At 42.8% G+C, this 6,000-nt stretch overlaps 1 pseudogene; it reads left to right on the forward strand.

Moving 5' to 3' along the window:
- Nucleotides 1–3,355, forward strand: part of LOC114626603 — an 89,260-nt pseudogene extending 85,905 nt beyond the window's left edge.
- Nucleotides 3,356–6,000: the final 2,645 nt, after the last annotated feature.

Consider the following 6,000-nt stretch of genomic DNA (forward strand, 5'->3'; position numbering starts at 1 on the left):
AAGAAGGATTGTGGTCACTGAAATGGATAGGAATTCTACAGGAAGCCAACAGCATCAACTAACCTGAATCCTTGTGACTCCCAGAGTCTGACCCAGCACCCAAGAACATATAAGCTTTGGACCTAGTCCTCTCAGCTCATCTGTTCTAGACTTGCAACTTTGTCTTCATGTGGGCACTGAACAACTGGAACAGAGGCTATCCCAAAAGCTGTTGATTGTACTTGGGATATATTCTACTACCTGTGTTGCCTTTTCTGGCCTCAGTGAGAGAGGAAGTGACTAGCCTGGCAGAGACTAGGATTGCCAGGGTGGGGTAGGGATACTCATGTGGTCGCACATGCTCAAAGGAAACAAGGAGGGAAGACAAGAGAAAAATGAAAGATTGTGGAAGGGTGTGAATGGGAGGGGGTGCTGAGTGGGATATAAAAGGAATAAGTAAAAAAAAATAAATTTAAAAATGGGATTTGTTTCTGCAAAGGAATACTACACACTTATTAAAAATAAGAATCACAAATGTATGGAAGTATAAAATATCATCCTGTGTAAGGTAACACAGAGTAAGGATATGCAGAGTATGTACTCACTTATAAGTCAATTTTACCCACAAAGTACTGGAAAACCAGGGGACAATTTACAGACAAAAATATGCTAAACTACAAAGAGGGATGAAGGGAGGATGCTTGAAACACACTCAGAAGGTGGAATAACAGTCTTCAGAAGTGGATGGAGGGAGGAAACTCTGTGGGAGAGGGGAAGATGAGGGGAATGTTGGAAGAACCTGTGTGCTAAGAGAAGCTGGAGAGAGTGGATGAGAATCAGCAGCAGGCATGAGAAGAGCATTTTTATGATGTGTCATACCTGGAATGGGGAAGGCTCCATGGAGTCTATGATTGTGATTGTAGCTGGGACTCCCTTTAAGTAGTGTATGATATGGAGACTGAAGTGATGACTACTGTAACCAGGCAGGACTCCCAGGGAAGGAATGGTGATACTAACCCATCTACAAACCTTGCCTAAAGGAGGAGCAGGGATAATGATGGCGTGCTGTCTGAGGGACTTGCCTACCAATGACTGGTCCAACTTAAGACCCATCCCATGTGTACAACCCCGAAGGGCTGGCTGAGACTGACTTTCCATGTGCTGCTGTCTGCAAAGTTACATTCTGCAGTTTTTCTAAGAACAAAACATCCTGTTGAAGGATGATGCCCCAGGAAGGGAATTTACACTTAACATCCCATTGCCCCCCAGTTGAGTTCCTGTTTTTTCCTGAGTTTGTGGTTTTCCTTCCCTGGCTTGGTGTATATATTGAACCTTCCCAGTAAAAGCATTGGCATTCTCTCATAATGGATGACCTGAGTCTGAGTCTTTTTTTAATCCCCCAGGCCTACGACTGAGCTTGGTACTGCAGGCAGTGCTGGTGCTGTCAAGTGGAGGTTCCACCGAGATCTGGAAAGAGAGGAGATCATTCCTGGAAGAAGCAGGTTGGCCAAGTGGAACATATTGGAGAAATGGCATGGGATCAAATTGAAAGTAGTCAGTAGCACTAAGAGCGTTTGATTGTTTTGATTGCCCCATGGGAACTAGGAGTTCCTCCCTACAAGTAGTGGCACACCATCATTCAGCTATGAAATCCTTGCATGAGGTGGAGAATAGCTCCAGTTCTGAGGATGAGGGAGAAATTTTAGAAAAGAAAAATTGAAGAAATGCAAGGTCAAAAAAATTAGAAGGGGAAACTGGAAAAGGGGAAGTGAGAGTGGAAGAACAACTCAGTCCCCCAGTGATGGTGGTGGCAGCTGGGATGGCACAATGGCAAGGCTCAGGGCATTTCTGCTGCAGCAGCAGCAGTGGTGGTGGGCAGCTGCAGGAGCTGTGGAGGCTGCAGTCCATGCGAGCCATGCTGAATAAAAACAAGAAAGGGAAAGAACCACCAAAATGAGTGCAAAGTGGAAAAAGTTCAAAAGAAGAACAAGATACAGAATAGAAGTAGAGATAGCTTCATAGCTGCCCAGTCTTCTACACCTACTAAAATAAAAGTACCAGTCGCTCAGCCAATTGTAATCCCTGTGCAGAAAGACAAATAGCAGAACTCTTCACTGTTTAATGCCAGCAATAATAGAGAACTGCAAAATTTCCCATCTTTACAAGATGTCCCTTCTGTGGGTCAAGAGAAGATTTCATCCAGAAGCTACACCAGTGTTGTGCCCTCTTTGACTTTGCTTCTGACCCACTGAGTGACGTGAATTGGAAAGAAGTAAAGCGAGCTGCACTAAATGAAATGGTGGAATATGTCACCCACAACCAGAACCTTATCACAGAGCCCATTTACCCCGAAGCTGTCCACATGTTTGCAGTTAATATGTTCTGAACTTTGCCACCCTCCTCCAATTTAACCCAGGAGGAGATAAACCAATGTTAGAAGCAGCCTGGACTCACCCGCAGCTTATGAATTTTTCTTAAGATTTTTAGAGTCTCCAGATTTCCAGTCCAACATAGCAAAGACATATATTGATCAGAAATTTGTATTGCTGCTTCTTGAACTCTTTGACAGTGAGGATCCTTGGGAGAGAGATTTTCTCAAAACGACCCTGCACAGAATCTATGTGAAGTTCTTAGGCCTGTGTGCTTACATCAGAAAACAGGTCAATAATATATTTTATAGGTTTATCTATGAGATGGAGCACCACAATGGTATAGCAGAATTACTGGAGATCCTCTGGAAGTATAATTAATGGATTTGCCTTACTACTAAAGGAAAAGCACAAGATTTTCCTGTTGAAGGTGTTGCTGCCCTTATACAATGTGAGGTCCCTGAGTGTCTACCATCCCAAGCTGATGTACTGTGTCATGTAGTTTTTAGAGAAGAGCAGCACCCTCACTGAACCAGTGGTAATGGCACTTCTCAAATACTGGCCAAAGACTCACAGTCCAAAAGAAGTAATGTTCTTAAATGAATTAGAAATTTTAGATGTAATTGAACCATCAGAATTTGTGAAGATTATGGAGCCTCTTTTCTGACAGTGAGCCAAATGTGTTTCCAGCCCTCACTTCTAGGTGGAAAAGCGGACAAACACTCTGTTACTGGAATAATGAGTACATCATGAGTTTAATCAGTGACAATGCAGTGAAATTTCTGCCCATCATGTTTCCATCCTTATACCACAACTCAGAGACCCACTGGAACAAGACAATACACAGCTTGATATACAGTGCTCTGAAACTCTTCATGGAGATAAACCAGAAACTCTTCAATGACTATACCCAGCAGTTCAAAGCAGAGAAACTCAAAGAGAAGCTAAAAATGAAAAAGCTAGAAGCATGGGCTAAAATAGAAAATCTAGCCAAAACAAATGCCTAGGTACGAAAAGAGAGTAACTCGGGAGTTTTGAGGCTTTGTGTGACACCTCCTAAGAAGGAGATGAAAATTTAGACCTTGAAAATGGGGGTCGGGGGTAGAAAAGCAGCTTTCCTCTCTCAGGCTGTGTTAGCAAAAGAGAAAGAAAAGACTGTTTCAGAGCCCTTCTGGGATACTTCCTGCTTTCTCCCTGGCTCCTACTGGAGAAATCCTTAGTTCTGCTTTTCCTGTCTATTGTCTGTCCTTGGTGCACCAATCTGTTAATTGTCTGTTTTTGTTTCATTGTTTTATGTTAAAAAAGTGTTTATTGGGTATGATTAAAAATTCAACTTTAACAATAGAAATTTGGTTTAACTAGTAACTCAGGGCTGGAGAGATGGCTGAGCCATTAAAGGCCAGGCTATAGTGGAAAGAGCACATTTAAATTTGAAAATTTATCTTGAAAAAAAAAAACAAAAAAACAAAAAAGGGGGAGTTTACCTTACCTCATGAAAGATTATCCTTTATTTTGCATATTTAAAATTTTTTATTTGTGGATAAGGATGCATGGTCTGCAGCAGACAGACATTGGAAACAAGCCCAGAAGGTACTGGGCTTAGTGAAATGGAAAAGAATTGTCATTAGGTGTATGGAAAGGCCCTGACTCTGTGTTAGTCAGGGTGAGAGGTTCTGTTTGTGTTTTTTCTAAAGATGCTGAAAGTTCTGTTTGGATTCCTGAGCATTGTGTGCCCCCTGTCATTATGGAGCCTCACCCAGGTGGAAATTTACAGGAGCTTTGAAGAACTCCCTCCCCCCACCACCCCCAGTTCTGATTTCAGTGGGGATAAGTAGCTTGCCCTGGCCAGTCATAGTTTCCACCAACAGGACTACTGAAAAAGCTGCACCGGGATTGATATATTTTTTTTTTATTGGATATTTTATTTACATTTCATATGTTGTCCCCTTACCCCATCCCCCACCCACCAGGGAACCCCCCATCCCCTTACCCCTCCTCCTTCTTCTCTGTGGATGTAACCCCCCCTTTCCCCCCCACTCCCACACCCTCAAAATTCCCACCCCCTGGGGCGTCCAGCCTTCATGAGGTCAAGGATCTCATCTTCCACCTGTGCCCGGCAGGGCCCTCCACTCTTACATATTCAGCTGAAGCCCTGGATCCCTCCATAAGTGCTCCCAGGCTGGTGGTTAGGACTCTGGGAGCTGTGGTTGGTTGGTATTGTTGCTCTCCTCATGAGGCCACAAACCCTTTCAGCTCCTTCAGTCCTTACTCTAACTCCTCCATTGAGAACCTCATGATCAGTTCAATGGCTAGTTGTGAGCATCTGCCTCTAAATATGTCAGACTCTTGAAGGCCTCTGAGGAGACATCCATATCAGGCCCTTATCAGCATGCACTTCCTGACTTCCACATCAGCATCTACCTTTGGTGACTGCACATGGGATGGATACTCAGGTGGAAAAGTCTTCAAATGGCCCCTCCTTCAGTTTCTGTCCCTCACTTTGTCTCCATATTTGCTCCCTTGAGTATTTTGTTGCTCCTTCTAAGAAAAACTGAATCACCCCCACTTGGTCTTCCTTTTTTATGAGCTTCATGTGGCCTGTGAGTTGCATCTTGGGCATTTCAAGGTTCTGGCTAATATCTGATAATCAGTGAGTGAATACCATGTGTGTTCTTTTGTGATTGGCTTACCTCACTCAGGATGATAATTTCTAGTTCCATACATTTACCTAGGAACCTCTCGAATTCATTGTTTTTAATAGCTGAGTAATACTCCATTGTGTAAATATACCACATTTTTTGAATCCATTCCTCAGTTGAAGGACATCTGGGTTCTTTCTAGCTCCTGGCTATTATAAATAAGGCTGCTATGAACATAGTTGAGCATATGTCCTTGTTATATGTTCTAGCATCTTCTGGGTATATGCCTAGGAGTGGTATAGCTGGATCCTCGGGTAATGCTATGTCCAATTTTCTGAGGAACCGTCAGACTGATTTCCAAAGTGGTTGCACCATCTTGCAGTCCCACCTACAATGGAGGACTGTTCCTCTTTCTCCACACCCTCGCCAGCATCTACTATCACCTGAGTTTTTAATCTTAGCCATTCTGACTAGTGTGAGATGGAATCTCAGGGTTGTTTTGATTTGCATTTCCCTGATGACTAAGGACACTGAACATTTCTTTAGGTGCTTCTCGGCCATTCAAGTTTCTTCCATTGAAAATTCTTTGTTAAGCTCTATACCCCACTTTTTAATAGGGTAATTTGGTTGTCTGGAGTCTAATTTCTTGAGTTCTTTGTATATATTGGATATTAGCCCTCTATCAGATGTAGGATTGGTAAAGATCTTTTCCCAATTTGTTGGTTGTCGTTTTGTCCTATTGACAGTGTCCTTTGCCTTACAGAAACTTTGCAATTTTATGAAGTCCCATTTGTCAATTCTTGATCTTAGAGCATATGCCATTGGTGTTCTATTCAGGAACTTTTTCCCTGTGCCCAAGTATTCGAGGGTCTTCCCCACCTTCTCTTCTATTAGTTTCAGTGTATCTGGTTTTATGTGGAGGTCCTTTATCCACTTAGACTTGAGCTTTGTACAAGGAGATAAGAATGGATCAATTTTCATTCTTCTACATGTTGTCCTCCAGTTGAACCAGC

This window comes from Grammomys surdaster, unplaced genomic scaffold (genome assembly GCF_004785775.1).
Source record: "Grammomys surdaster isolate TR1022 unplaced genomic scaffold, NIH_TR_1.0 238, whole genome shotgun sequence".
In the NCBI taxonomy this organism is placed as follows: Eukaryota; Metazoa; Chordata; class Mammalia; order Rodentia; family Muridae; genus Grammomys; species Grammomys surdaster.